The sequence below is a fragment of the Coregonus lavaretus genome (assembly GCF_964263955.1).
Source record: "Coregonus lavaretus genome assembly, chromosome: 21".
Lineage (NCBI taxonomy): Eukaryota > Metazoa > Chordata > Actinopteri > Salmoniformes > Salmonidae > Coregonus > Coregonus lavaretus.
Window position 1 is genome coordinate 38,881,199 of NC_140008.1, and position 16,346 is coordinate 38,897,544.

At 45.1% G+C, this 16,346-nt stretch overlaps 1 long non-coding RNA gene across 1 annotated transcript; it reads right to left on the minus strand.

The window, feature by feature from the left end:
* Positions 1–1,735: 1,735 nt before the first annotated feature.
* Positions 1,736–3,046, minus strand: LOC311148471. Its single transcript, XR_014614906.1, has 3 exons — positions 3,012–3,046; positions 2,151–2,258; positions 1,736–1,876 (listed from the first exon to the last, which is right to left on the minus strand). It is a non-coding gene; the product is annotated as an uncharacterized lncRNA (long non-coding RNA).
* Positions 3,047–16,346: the final 13,300 nt, after the last annotated feature.

The window sequence follows — 16,346 nt, forward strand, 5'->3', positions numbered from 1 at the left end:
GGTTTGTTGTATTACCTAGGACTTCACGTATCGTTTTGTTGTTTTTGTTCTTGTTGTGTACACTTAATAAAGTATGTACGCCTATCACGCTGCGCCTTGGTCCGCTTCTCATAACGATCGTGACAGAAGATCCCACCAAGAGAGGACCAAGCAGCGTGCCAAACAGGAGAAGTTGGCGATGTCCCAGGTGGGCGAATGGTGTTCTTGGGAGGACATATTCGCGGGCAGAGGGCCATGGGCAAAAATAAATGCCCAGGCAGGAGAGGAGAAACGGCGCCAACCGTGCCGACGACGGACACGCGAGAGGCAACCCCAAGTAATTTTTTTGGGGGGGCACACGGCGTGGATGACGGGGCTGCTGGAGGCAGCTAGAGGGCGCATCGGCGATCTAGGAGAGGAGGCCACCAGGTTTGGGGGGCTGGAAGGATGGTTGGCGGAGCCTAGAGGTAGAGCAGAGCCAACTCCCCGTACTCAGGCTAGGCAGCGTGAGACTGGGCAGGCTCCGGGTTATGCGGAGCCACGTACTGTGCCGCGAGTGTTCCGGCACAGTCCTGTACGTCCTGTGCGAGCACCACGCACGTGTCGTGCTAAGGTGGGCATGTAGCCAGGACGGAGTGTGCCGGCTCAACGCTCGTGGCCTCCAGTACCCCTCCTCGGTCCCGGATATCCTGCGCCAGTGCCACGTGCTGTAGCGCCAGTACGAGTGCACAGCCCTGTACGTCCTGTGCTGATGCCTCACACACAGGGTGTGGAGATAGGCATTCAGCCAGGACGGGTTGTGTCAGCTCTCCGCTCCAGACCTCTAGTCCGTCTCCACAGTCCAGCCCGGCCTGTTCCTGTCCCTCACACCAAGCCTGTGGTGCGCGTCGCCAGCCCGGTCCGGCCCATTCCTGCTCCCCGTACCAAGCCTGTGGTGCGCGTCGCCAGCACGGTCCGGCCTGTTCCTGTCCCTCGCACCAAGCCTGTGGTGCGCGTCGCCAGCCCGCTCCGTTCCTGCTCCCCGTACCAAGCCTGTGGTGCGCGTCGCCAGCCCGATCCGGCCCGTTTCTGTCCCTCGCACCAAGCCTGTGGTGCACGTCGCCAGCCCGGTCCGGCCTGTTCCTGTCCCTCGCACCAAGCCTTTGGTGCGCGTCGCCAGCCCGCTCCGTACCAAGCCTGTGGTGCGCGTCGCCAGCACGGTCCGGCCTGTTCCTGTCCCTCGCACCAAGCCTGTGGTGCGCGTCGCCAGCCCGGTCCGGCCTGTTCCTATCCCTCGCCCCAAGCCTGTGGTGCGCGTCGCCAGCCCGCTCCGTTCCTGCTCCCCGTACCAAGCCTGTGGTGCGCGTCGCCAGCCCGATCCGCCCGTTCCTGCTCCCCGCACCAAGCCAGTGGTGCGCGTCGCCAGCCCGGTCCAGCCCGTTCCTGCTCCCCTTCACACATTCTTCATTAAAATTCAGTACAAGTTCCTCAACAGATGGATTGACAGATTAGCCATATTGCTAATTGAACTATACGGAAATCAAGTTTTCCTGTTATCGTGCCATGTATGAAGGCTATGTAGAAGCTCATCCAATCACAATCACCTGCAGAGTTTCGGGTATAAGTATTATTCCTGCACAGTAAAGAAACGCAGGGAGAGTTGGGTCCTGTGTGGCTCAGGTGGTAGATGCCAGGGTTGGATTCCCATGGGGGACCAGTACAAACAAGAAAATAAAAAAGGTATGGAAATGTATGCTCTGGATAAGAACTTCTGTTAATTGACTAAAATGTAAATGTAATATGAGAGTTCAAAGTGTTTTCCAGAAAGGTGGTTACCATGTTTTATTGAATGCTACCTGTTGCTCTTCAACAATTGCCAAGCTTTTCCCATACCAACTGTTAATTGAAGGGCCTTGTTCTGTGAAGGTGCAGAAATGACAGACAATAGAACAGGTGACTACTATGACACAGAACTTTCCAGTTTACGGTCAAAACAGATGAGTCTGTACTATCAATCAACTGTGTTACAATGAACAACTCCACAACACAAGTCTTTCTCCATGTGCATCTCCAGTATGCAAGGGATTTCCCTGTCTGTGTACAATAACAATAACCAGATTCCTCTATACAGATGCAGTACAGATATATAAGCAGGGAAAAGCATGAAAGTGAAACCTCAAAAAGTCTCTAACCTTTTTCAGCCAGGCAACATGCTTATAGAAATCTATGTTATACTCCATTCTGTTGGCCCATTGTAGCTTTGACTATTTTCTTCCTCAAACTCTACACTGTAACTTATCCTAGAGAGAGAGAGAGAGAGAGAGAGAGAGAGAGAGAGAGAGAGAGAGAGAGAGAGAGAGAGAGAGAGAGAGAGAGAGAGAGAGAGAGAGAGAGAGAGAGAGAGAGAGAGAGAAGAGAAAGAGAGAGAGAGAGAGAGAGAGAGAGAGAGAGAGAGAGAGAGAGAGAGAGAGAGAGAGAGAGAAGAGCTCAGAAACTTAACAGAGCTTCTGAAAGAAAGATACTTTATCACTATTAATCCCCTTGAATCCTTCTATCTGCTTCTTCCTCCTCTTCCCCTCCTACTCTCTCTCTTGCTGCAGAGAGACTGTAGTGGGGACCCTATGGTTTGCTGTGTCTAGGTCGGACCCTGGCTGTGTGGTTTGGAGCCCAGACAGAGGCAGGCTGAGAAGTGGCTAGTCTCTAATATCAGACTGCAGCACTACGACTCAGACCACGCCAGCTGGCTCCTCTCCCTCCCTTTCTTCTCCTCCCCTCTCTCTCTCTCTCTCTCTCTTTTATTCTCTGTCTCTCTCTCTCTCTCTCTCTCTCTCTTGCTTTCTGTCTGTCTCTCTCTTTTTATCCCTCTCCGTCTCCTACACAAACACTATCACTTTGTTATTTTTGTCTCTATTCCACCCCATAATCCCCCCCCCCCCTTCTGAAAGATGGTTCATATGCTCAATAGAACCCAGTAACAAGGTTTCCTGAATAAATACACCACACTAGCCAGTTTAGTGTGTGAAGTGAGTTTAGGCTGTGTTGAAGCTACTCACCCCTCCCTTCTCCAGCCAATCTAACAGGGTGTGTGCTGTGTCCGTGGGGACCTGTCTGCTCATGGACTCATGCTCCTCCTGGTCCACCTGGCCCTCCAGGGCTACCCTGAGATCCTCTACCAGCTGCAGCACCCTGATGTTGGGGTTAATGGCTGAGGTGAGGGCAAAGGTGGGGGCAGAGTTCGAACCCTGGGAGTGGTAACCCTGGGCCCCAAACTTCAAGAAGGCCTCGCAGAACCCTCCTGCCAATAAAATGAAATAATTTAGATTCAAGTTATGGTTAGGGCAAAGATCATAGGGGTGATACAGCCATCAGAGCCTTAAAACTAGCTATCCCAGAGTCTAACAATCCATTTTGACTTGTTTTGATTTTCTGAAATCAGATTACTATAAACTGTTTGCTGTTGACTATATTGTATGTGACTGCTCCACAAACAGGCGGTTAGGATTGCTGAGTGAAAGTATTATGTGCTGATGAATATATCATGCCAGTTTGAATTTCCAATGTGAGTCACCTGAATACATCAACATAATGTGTGAAATAATTGAAAACATCCAACTGCTACCTAGCATAACCACTGGAGGGCACCCTCCCACTACAACGCTAGCTTCAACAGTGCCTGAACGCTGTCAGCTTTGAAAACTCAAGTGTTCCCTATAGGGATATTGTAGGGACATTGCATGGTGTGTTGACTGCTTCTCTGAGTAAAGGCAGTGTGTCAAAGTGCTGTGCTCTGATGGTCTTTTAAATATTGCACTAGTCTGCACAGATATATATTCATGATCTCATGTCACCTTAGCTGTAGGCCTATTACAGGAATTGTTAGCATTATTAGCAATATGTTAGCCTGTATGACCATCTCTATGGGTGATGTCATGGTTTTCTCTGTCTTGCAGTGTACTGGGGGTCATTAGCACTATGCTATCTCTATTATTAGAGCCGTTTGTCTTGTGCCCCTTACAGGAACCCCAACAGAGTCATCTGATATCCTGCTATGGTTATGACAAACAGTGGTGACTGAAATGTATCACCCCTGTAAGAAAACATGGAGAGCTGAACAATATGGAAAGAGAGCTAGTTATAGAGTGTGGTGGACAACTACAGACAAGGATGTTGTATTTGTCTTTCTTGCTAGCACTGATTTTGCTGATATCTGCTTTATTGAGGAACGTTTTTTTCATTCTATGACATTGATATGTGGTTGTTTTATCGACCTTAGTTGAATGCACTGACTGTAAATTGCTCTGGATAAGAGTGTCTGCTAAATGACCAAAATGGAAATGTAATATAAATGATAGAGTATACATGGAATAGACCAGGTGGGGGAAGAAGAGAGGCAGCGTAAAAGACTAGCAGAATGGTTGATGTACAGTAGCCTACTGACAAGGACCATCTATTCAAAACCTGCTGAGTTTCCCCAAGTAAATCTGCTCTAGTTGGAACAAGCTTAATCCCAGTATCTCAAACTTCAAGATCCTAAGAGGAACTTTCCTTTCATCATTTCAACTAAAATCCAAAGTACACAATTTATTTTGATTATGCTTAGAAAGAACTGAACAAAATGTAACATTCCTACTCTAAGTTAATATATTTAAATCTCAATGAAACCTTCAAGACATTACCAAATACCAGTCTAAAGAGAGCAGTAATTGCAAGCCGGGTTGTCTTTGAGGAGGTCTTAATAAAATAGAAGCTTACCAGCGATAATGTCATCCATTTGCTCCAAGGCTGCCTCCAGCATGTGGCTGGCATCTGACGCCATGGCAACGGGCTACTTCATACACTGTTACTCACCGGATCACCATGCACCGATAGGAGAAATTGAAATAGAGAAAGCGAGAGAGAGGGAGAGGGATGGAGGGAGTGATAGTAGAGCCGGAGAGAGAGACAGAGAGGAGCAGAAGGGAGGGGAGTAAGAGATGGGGACAGTTTTCAATCATGTCAGACAGATTATAATCAGCATTCAGTTGACTGGAGCTTTAGGGAGTTCTCTTTGCCTCTTAGATCTATTTACAGCAAAACAACAACAGCTGCCCCAGCCCTTTTTCCCATATACATATCCTCCTTTTGGCTTTAAATGTTCCTCTCATTTTGCGGGCGGAGTTCTTGCCATTGTCAGCAGTCCTATCCACTTGGGATGGGAGCGCAACCTTGGCATTGTTTGTGTTTGTGTTTTTCTTCAAGTACTCCATTTGTCTTCCCTTTATTTCTTTAAGATGTTCTCGTTAACTTCATTCACAGGTTCGGAAGGTAACTGAACTAAATGACTATCGCCCCGTAGCACTCACTTCTGTCATCATGAAGTGCTTTGAAAGGCTAGTTAAGGACCATATCACCTCCACCTTACCCGACACCTGAGACCCACTACAATCTGCATACCGCCCCAACAGATCCACAGATGACGCAATCACCATAGCACTGTACACTGCCTATCACTGCCTGGTACAACAACTGCACCGTCCGCAACCGCAGGGCTCTCCAGAGCAGGGGCGGTGTGTTCATTAGGGCGATATGGGCGACGCACTGCCAAACGGGAAAAGGAAGGGATTTTTTTTCTAATCAATTATATCACGGCAACAGTAGTTATCAGTGTTCTAATCTAGATGTCTGATCTGCCACTAAATGTCCAATCAGGCTAAAGTCGTGCTTCAAATGGCCCCGCCCCTTTTGGGGCGATTTCAGTCAGGTTGAAAATCGCCCAGGGGTCTCTCATAGACTATCATGTAAAATCTATTTTTTTCAAATATCAGAGCTTTCAATACAATCTCTATGGGTTTCTGAGGGCTTGCACTTACGCGCTTTCGTCATACGTAACATAACCATGAACGTAACTAAGAAAAGAGCGGGTAGCAGCGTCAATCAATTCACGTACTACTATCAACATGGCTAGCGTTCAGTGCAACTCGATTGTCTCGTTGAAAGAAGTTCACATCAAAGACCATTCAAAACGAGCTACTGGAGTGTATGCTAGCGGTCATGAGGGAACATATTGTGGAGGAGGTGAAGTCGGCGAACTTCGTAGCTATCCAAGCTGACGAGACCACGGACGTTTCTACACAGACACAGCTGGTGCTTGTGCTGAGGTACATAGATAGCAACCACAAAGTGCAGGAGCGCTTTTTTGAGTTCCTTCCCATCTCGGAATCAACCTCAGTCTCAATCGCCAGTGTGCTTTTGGAGAGACTGAACGGTCTTTTTGCAGACGACGTGAAAGTCAAACTGTGGTGCACTGGCACTGTACCAGGTTCTCATGAGCTACAACCTCCAGGAGACGTTCTCTGAGACTGTGACTCTGTTGAACATCCTCATAACTACTCCCATGACAACAGCTGAAGCTGAGAGATGTTTCTCAACTTTGACACGAGTTAAGACATTCCTGCGAAATTCAATGGGCCAGGAACGTCTGAATGCACTGGCCATGCTTTCCATGGAGAGGGAACTAGTCCTCAGCATGCCTGATTTCAATGAGAAAGTCATTGACCGCTTTGCTGCATTGAAAGAGAGAAGAGAACAGTTTCAGTACAAGTAATGTAGCCTCTCTCTCTCTTTGTCCCTCCCTGTCTGTCTCTTTAACACACACACGCCCAAATCAGTTCACAGTTGATGTTGTTTAAAATAGTTATTTTTCATTTTTAAAAAAGTTTTTAAAAAAAAATAATCTGTTCATGTTCATTTTTACAAATCTATACAATTGGCCAGAATATGGTTGTTCATATTTACAAATCTATACAATTGGCCAGAATATGGTTGTTCATTTTTACAAAGCCATACAGATAGCTGTGTTTACCTTTTCTAGAAATTATTTTCAAATTCTGTTTTCAGGCAAAATGTCTATCACTGTTCATTTTCACAAATCTATACAAGAGGGCAGAATATGGAAGTCTATAAAAATGTCTTATTACCAATAACTTGCATCAATGTTTTCAGTAGCCTCTATCAAAAGCTCCTGCTTGCTTGTTGTGAATTATGCTCAGGTGCACATATTTCCAATTCAACCATGAGGCAAAAAATGTGGTAAAAGCTCTTGTTGATCCTGCAATCTGAACAAATACCAAGATGCTGTATTTTCAGCTGATATTTCATTTGTTTATGGAAATGCATATTGTTTATGCAGTGTTGAGGAATGTGAAAGAACACCCTTGATTATTTTTACTGTGATAACTTATTTTGCTTTTGTAAGCCAACACTTTTGAGATCAGTCAATAAATGCTTCTGGCATTGACTTATATGCTGCCCCTGTCTTCATGTTGTTGCTGGACATATCTTTTTTAAAATGTGTGTAGGTCACCTAAATCATCAGAAAAATTGCCCCCCCTGAGAATTTTTTCAGGAGCCGCCACTGGTGGCCAGATAAATGCAGGGTGTGTGTATGTGTTTCAGAGGGTTAATGTACAGGTGGGTGTGTTGGTAGTAAGTGTTCTATAGAGGGACGATGTGTGTTTTCTTCTATGTGTGTCTGTCAGTGTGTTTACGCACTCTACCTAGTCTTCCTTTCAGACCCCTAAACACTTGTATGGCCACAGGGTGCATCCTGATGGCTTATTGGATTCCTTTTAGTGAGGGCCAGTAGCTAAACAAATAAAGGCAGCCATGTCTCTGTGTTATGACCTCCACCACTGTGGTCACAGCCGGCATGAAGTCAATTATACATTTACAGGATAAACATTTTAACTTCAAACATTAAACCAAGCAGAACTAGGTAGGACGGGGAATCATATACTGTACCTTGGGACTCTGGTCTAGTGGTGTTATCTCAGTGAATAGTGCAAGGTGTTGTAATATCAGAATCAATACACAAATATATGTGTATGTGCGTGCATGCATTCCTGCCTATCTGCCTGCGTTTGTGCGTGTGTGTACGTGCATGCATATGCCTGTGTGATTGAATGCTGGGTTTAGTGAACTTGTCGTTCCATCATCATGATGGCACTGACCTTCTCTCGACCAATGTGTTTTGGCTAATGCAGTTTTCAGAGACTGGAGAAATCAATTGCTCAGTCAGGACAGGAGGTGGGCTTGCACACTGTAGTCAGTTTACTGAGCACAGCCTATCCCCTCTTGATTTGATTTGATTTATTAGGATCCCCATTAGCTGACATCAATGGTGACAGCTAGTCTTACTGGGGTCCGACACATAACGAACAAGACATTACAGACAAAATACAATCGACATACATTTAGAAACATGAACATGTCGTGTGTGTGTGCATATATCAGTTACACATACATGTCAGTACATACAGTCGTGGTCAAAAGTTTTGAGAATGACACAAATACTAATTTTCACAAAGTCTGCTGCCTCAGTTTTGATGATGGCAATTTGCATATACTCCAGAATGTCATGAAGAGCGATCAGATGAATTGCAATTAATTGCAAAGTCCCTCTTTGCCATGAAAATGAACTTAATCCCCAAAAAACATTTACACTGCATTTCAGCCCTGCCACAAAAGAACCAGCTGCCATCATTTACATTTTAGTCATTTAGCAGACGCTCTTATCCAGAGCGACTTACAGTTAGTGAATGCATACATGTTTTTTTGTGTTTTTTTCATACTGGCCCCCCGTGGGAAACGAACCCACATCGCTGCCGGCCAAACCCTCCCCTACCTTGGACGATACTGGACCAATTGTGCGCCGCCCATGGGTCTCCCGGTCGCGGCCGGCTGCGACAGAGCCTGGACCTCTAGTGGCACAGCTAGCACTGCGATGCAGTGCCTTAGACCACTGCGCCACTCGGGAGTATATGATCAGTCTCTGTACTGTATGTTGATGTCAGGCTGGTCTTTGTTGTGGAGAGTGCACTCATGTAGGACTAAGATGTTTCTCAGGTTAAAGATAGAGCTTGGCTGTAGCCTAAAACGATGTGCTGCAACTACTTCTCTCAGCTCATTATCCATGCATGTAGGCCACTGGAATATGCAGCTCTGGGGAGGCTGTACATTTGGTGACCGCAGGCATGACAGAGACAGAAAAGTGCAGTTTGACAGAAATTCTCAAAGTCATGGATAAAGCTCACTATTCTGTCACCCTTCAAGGTGATAAAACGACAAGATCACGCTCCAGAGTTATCTTACAAGGACTACATCATGATGTGTGAAAACATAATGTTCCTATCGTCCCTATTTAGGTTGACTTATTTCACCAATCTCCCTGTAATCTGTTGGAAACCCACCAGTAACACAGCACCTTCAGGCAGCTCAGATATGTGGTGATATGTGGGCTCTATTTTAAGCATGTGAATCAAAAATAATTAGGCCCTGAGATTGCGAGGCGTTATTAAAATGCTAAACAGTTGAATGGGTGGATAACAAGACAATCTAAACCTCATCAGGACATGGGAGGGAAGGACGGAGGGAGAAAATAGAACATGTCTGCTTTGTATTCACTGTGGGTGATTGTTATTTCATATATTACAGAATGTAATATGCCCATAGATCATTATTGACCAAATGAACTCAATGCTGATGTATTCACTCTCCCCTACCTGTAGTGGTTTGATATATTTTTGGTTTATTTATTATTTTTGGTGAATTCAAACACATATGCCTAACCTAAGCATGCTGCTTCACATATCAACAGTAGTGAACATTTGCTGCAGAAATATTAACTGTTTTTATTAATTGATCATAGTATAGCTTTTGCTATATTGAAATGTTCATTAGGCCTACTGGACGGATTTCTCCATAGAGGTGTCTGTTAGGGTGGAGATCAAATCTTCAGCAGAGTCATCCTTCACATCCTCATCAGTAGCGATCATGTCCTTAGTGCTCTCAGGGGTCAGTACCATGTCAGGAGTGGAGTTCTGGGTGCTTGAGTCTGATGTGTGAACCTCTGTCATGGTCTCTGATGACTGGGTGGTCACCATGGAGATCTGTATCTGAGAGGTGGCAGTGGTCTGTGTGTCTGTGTTCATATCTGTTGTCTGTGTTTCTGTCTGCGCCTGTGTCGAAGTGTTGGTAGTGGATGGCTTTCTCTCTGTCCTAGTTGCCATAGACGAGGTGGTCAGAGGGACTCCAGGTAGCTGCCACTCCAGCGGGAGGATGGCCAGGTTCCTAGCCAGGGAGAACTGGGAGAGGGAGCTCTACCCGGAGGAAGAGGGGGGTTAGGTTGAGGTCAGAGGGGAAACTGCCTGGATGTGTGAATCTCTGTCTGTCCGTATAGTAAGTCAGGTTTCAGTAACTTACGTGGGCACGTGGTAGAGTCGGAGAGTCAGGTCTTATGTATATTTCCTCCACATAGGTCTTCACTTGCCGGGGTGTCCTTTGATTTGCCTGCATAAGACAATTGCAATACCCAATGATAAAACATTATGGGAAAGATATTTTGCTCACGATAAAATATGATACAGCATGTTTGCTTGTCTCACAGAGTTCGGTCTTTGTCCCAAATGAGTTCCCTTGTCTGTTTCTGGTGTTGTACTTCTGTGTTCGTGGTCTTGAGATGATTTCAATAACTGGACTTCAGTCCAGTCTTTCTCCCTCCCTACCTTTCCATTACTCTTGTCCTTGACCTTTTTGGTTGTAACATCTCCTCCAGACCAGTCTGAGCCTGTTTAGACATTTTGATTTTGAAGACACATCTTTCCAAGTGGAGCAATATCATTCTATATCTAATCAACAGACAACCCATAATACTCACCAGTATCAGATGCAGTATCTTCGTCCTGGTCCTTTTTACTCTGTCTGTACTGAGAGGCACGAGTTTTCTTCAGCTTGACTTTCCCTCCACAGCAGAAGAGAGTGAACAGCTGCAGGGCCGCCACAGCTGGATAGATGCTCTGCTTCTTCTCTTTCTGCTTGGTCTCCTTTGCTTTCTCCACAGGGGAGACCTCAGGGTCACAATCAGCACATCAGTTAGAAATCTACTGATATTTCAAACTACAATATCAATAGCCAATGAGCTCTAGTGTGTTTCCATGGCAAAATGTTACCCAATAATAACTAGGGTTAGTGCTATCCGAGATCCTTGAGACATCCCTACCCTAAACCCTAACCTTACCTCTACCCTTACCCTAACCATTTCAATTTCAACTTCAATGGGGGTAAGGTCAGAGTTGGGACGTTCCATGGATTCCGTTAAGACTTTTTAACTAGTAGGGCCTACCCCATCCGAAGGGGCATTGTGACATTATCACATTTGTCAAGCAGTATCAAATTCAACACAATATACTGTGTTTTCCTTATTGTGGTCATTATCAATTATCAAATGCATTGGCAAATCCTCATTGATAAGCAGGTTTGGATGTCTTACCGAGTTAGATCTTTGTTTATTGTCTTTTTCTGTTTCCAGTGTCGTTCTGCGTTTGTGGTCCTGAGATTTACATTTTAGTCATTTAGCAGACGCTCTTATCCAGAGCGACTTACAGTTAGTGAATACATATATTATTTAAAAAATTATACTGGCCCCACGTGGGAATCGAACCCACAACCCTGGCGTTGCAAACGCCATGCTCTATCAACTGAGCTACATCCCTGCCGGCCATTCCCTCCCCTACCCTGGACGACGCTGGGCCAATTGTGCGCCGCCCATGAGTCTCCCGGTCGCGGCCGGCTGCGACAGAGCCTGGATTCGAACCAGGATCTCTAGTGGCACAGTTAGCACTGCGATGCAGTGCCTTAGACCACTGCGCCACTCAGGAGATTTCTGAACTTCAATCCAAACTTTCTCTCTCCGAACCTTTCCTTTACTCTTGTCCTTGATCCTTTTCACATCACCTGCAGAATAGTCAGAGCCTGTAAGTGAAACATTTCCAAGACACATTATGGTTTTTTTCCAAGTGAAGCCTAAATAATTGTACTATGTAGCAGCACTAGTCAATATACACCTCCTCACACTCACCAGTATCAGAGTCACTATTGTTGTTCGTATCGTGTATCGTTGTTGCCTTTCTCCCCTCACCACTCTGGGAGGGATCAAATGGTGTCTTCTTCATCCTGACGCAGCTCAGCAGTGTACACAGCTGAAGAAAGGTCAGGGCTGGAGGGATGCTCTTCTCCTTGGGTTTCTTTTTATGTTTATGGGTCTCCTTTCGTTGCTCCCAAGGAGAGACCAGAGTGACAGGGTCACTAAGTGTCTGACCCATAACACGCTAGGGTAGTGTACTGTTGTAATCAATCAAATCAGTTATAGGTTGAGAGATGTAGCTAACACGCTCTACCTGAGCTTGTCTAACAATTTTAATGTGGTCTGGGATTATGTTAGAAGTGTGTTTCCGTGGCAACATGTTACCTCATAATGTTCCCTAGTGCTCCATCCCTGGTAAAGTGGCATTGTGACATCATCAAGTTATTTACTCATCCACATATCCACCCAGAACACTGGAGCAGCCTATTACTATAGACCTAGTCTGCCTATATGTCTGTATGTCTGTCTGTCTGTACAGATGTAGGATCTTAATTTGATCACTCTTTTGTTGCTGAGATTTGTACTGCAGAGCAAGAAATGCAAACTTGTATTGTATTACAAAAGGCTTCTAAAGTTTGTAATTTCCATTTTAAAATGTCAGACTTGATTTGCCCAAACAGAAAATGTATCAACCCCTACAAAAAATGTCCATTCATTATAATCCACATCATAATTCACATTTCCTGTTGCTGCAGAATTATTTTCCTGCTGTAGCAAACTGGCTCAAATTAAGATCCTACATCTGTATGTCTGTCTCTCTCTCTTTCCTTCTCTCTCCATCTCTCTCTCTGCCTGTACTCATATTCAACCTCTGCCTTCACCCTATTGCAGCACTTTGTTTTCTCATCTATTGCCTGCCTGCATCATGTTGCAAGGAGAGGGTGGCTGAGCACAGGTCAATCACTCCACATTGAGAATGATTATACAGTTGATTATCAAGTGCCACACTCAACATATTACTACTGTTGGCAATCAGAATACATACTTGTTGTAGTCCAAGAGTCTACTCAGTGAATACATGCAGGCCAGTGGGCAAGAGTCATGGCAACACATCTATATTCACACCTCCTCTATGTCTGCACTATTAAAAGCAGATCGCCGCCACATGTAGCATAAGAGATAGGAAGCCTCCCTGGCTCAGCGCCTGTTAGTGTCAGATTTGAAGAGCTACATGTCAGCCTGATAATTACTCTGTGTCATCCACTGAGGCAATTAGTGATAAAAGCTCACACAACGTGATAGGCTAACACCTCTGTAGGTACCTGGATGGATCACAGTAGCTTATCCACTTCACTCAGACCACTAATGATAGGTTTGCAGGTATGCACGCACGCACACACGCACAAACACAAACACACACCACATGCACTCACTCACACACACACACACACACACACACACACACACACACACAGGCACACACGTCACACTCACACACTCTTATTGTCATACAGTAATGGTTGGTGTAGGTGGACTGCGGGACCATGGGTCGTAGGTGTTAACCAGATGAGAGGCGACTGCAGGACCATGGGTCGTAGGTGTTAACCAGACGAGAGGCGACTGCAGGACCATGGGTCGTGGTTGTTAACCAGACGAGAGGCGACTGCAGGACCATGGGTCATGGTTGTTAACCAGACGAGAGGCGACTGCAGGACCATGGGTCGTGGTTGTTAACCAGACAAGAGGCGACGGCAGGACCATGGGTCGTGGTTGTTAACCAGACGAGAGGCGACTATAGGACCATGGGTCATGGTTGTTAACCAGACAAGAGGCGACGGCAGGACCATGGGTCGTGGTTGTTAACCAGACAAGAGGCGACGGCAGGCTGGCTGTCATAAAGGCGCTCAGAGAGACCTGTGACACTGCGCATACTAATGTCAACTGAATTATTCATCTGTAGCGCGCAACATCCAACAGCAGCGCAGCTAGCTAACGGCCTGGTTTATATCAGTCAGGGATGAGAGGCCTTATCTACATCACAGCAACTCTAACCAACGGCCTAAGTGATGCTATATGCTAGACAGAGGAGAAAAGAGGGATCATAGACAACAGAAAATAAACAGACTGCAGCTAGCTGAATGTAATGGGGAGCAGAGGCTTTTTCTATAGTGCAGTAGCAACAGTATATGTCTGTTGAGAGCACTAGTGGTATGGGTTATTTACACTCTCTCTTTATGATGGTCCATGTCAATGCCCTGCTTAGCATTGATATAACGATACAGAAAAAAGCATGGAAGAAAATTACATTTACATTGGCCTCCCTAGCTGGGATGAGATAACAAAGATATCATCACTGTGTGGCTGGTACTCTAATTTATTGATGTTGTGTGAGGAAGAAAGTGGTGCTCTCTCCATATGACATATAGCACACACACACATACACATACACACACACACACACAAACACACACACAGAAAGACAGTTTATCTGTCCATGTCGTCTGGTGGTCGACTCCATAGAGATCCTATTAAATTACAAAAGGGTCTATGTCATAATCCCTCACAGTTATAGAAGGTGGTGATAAAGGCAGCTATTTTCGTCAGGAGAAATCCAAAACCAGTCTAATTGGAACGAATGGCAGTAGAGGCATCGGTGATGCATTTCCTGTTTTTACTTCTGCAAGAAAATAAAAGAAAGGTATGATAAATATCAGAAGTTGTGTAATAGAAATATTGTAACCCCAAAATATTGACGTATAATTATAAATACAGTTTATACAGGTTTATACACATTTTCGGTCTAAATAGCCTCTAAAATATATGTAAACAGACCGTAAATGTCAACATTTGTATTTTCTTAGAAAGCTGTGAGTGTTATTATATTATACAATATCAGTACTTGTTGCATTTAAAACTTGTCTAAATCCTATCATCAACTGATTTCAGCTAGTGTATGCTGTGGATTGACTGCATTGTTTAAATGGAATATTGGCATATTGGCACAATTTGAAAAATGTATGGAATCATGCCTCTAAAACTGGCTGGCTATAGCTAGCAAACATACAATGCAGATAATCTCCAAATTCATTGTTTTACACAATATCTTATCACAGCACTGCAAACCATGTTTGACCAAGTCCCTGACCAAAATGGCTGATGCTTTAGACCATCATAAGAAGGTTCATATCCCTTCTAGTATTCTAATTCCTAATTCTATTTCCAAAGCATCCTGTAGGCTTCATAGAAATGGGAAATTGCCCTGCTTATAGTGAACGTTGCATCATCACCATCATCTAAATGGTGTCACGCCTCATCTTCTAAAGTGTCCCATATGTAGGGAGAGAATGTATAGGCTGATGACCAGTGGTGAAAGAAGTACCCCGTTGTCATACTTGAGTAAAAGTAAAGATACCTTAATAGAAAATGACTCAAGTAAAAGTGAAAGTTACACAGTAAAATACTACTTGAGTAAAATTATAAAAGTATTTGGTTTAAATATACTTAAGTACCAAAAGTAAATGTAATTGCTAAAATATACTTAAGTATTAAAAGTAAAAGTATAAATCATTTAAGCAAACCAGACCATTTTCTAGTTTTGTATTTTATTTACGGATAGCCAGGTGCACACTCCAACACAGATATAATTTACAAACAAAGCATGTATGTTTAGTGAGTCTGCCAGATCAGAGGCTGTAGGAATGACTAAGGATGTTCTCTAGATACTGTAAGTGAGTGAATTGGACCGTTTTCCTGTCCTGCTAAGCACTCAAAATGTAATGAGTTGTCACGCCCTGGCTCTGGGGACTCTTAAATGTTGAGCCAGGGTGTGGACTTGTTATGTTTAGTTTTCTATGGGTTTTGTTCTACATCGTTTATTTCTATGTTGGCCAGGGTGGTTCCCAATCAGAGACAGCTGTAGCTCGTTGTCTCTGATTGGGGACCATACTTAGGCAGCCTGTGTTCACTAGTTCATTGTGGGATCTTGTTCCGTATGGTTTGTTGTATTACCTAGGACTTCACGTATCGTTTTGTTGTTTTTGTTCTTGTTGTGTACACTTAATAAAGTATGTACGCCTATCACGCTGCGCCTTGGTCCGCTTCTCATAACGATCGAGACAGAAGATCCCACCAAGAGAGGACCAAGCAGCGTGCCAAACAGGAGAAGTTGGCGATGTCCCAGGTGGGCGAATGGTGTTCTTGGGAGGACATATTCGCGGGCAGAGGGCCATGGGCAAAAATAAATGCCCAGGCAGGAGAGGAGAAACGGCGCCAACCGTGCCGACGACGGACACGCGAGAGGCAACCCCAAGTAATTTTTTTGGGGGGGCACACGGCGTGGATGACGGGGCTGCTGGAGGCAGCTAGAGGGCGCATCGGCGATCTAGGAGAGGAGGCCACCAGGTTTGGGGGGCTGGAAGGATGGTTGGCGGAGCCTAGAGGTAGAGCAGAGCCAACTCCCCGTACTCAGGCTAGGCAGCGTGAGACTGGG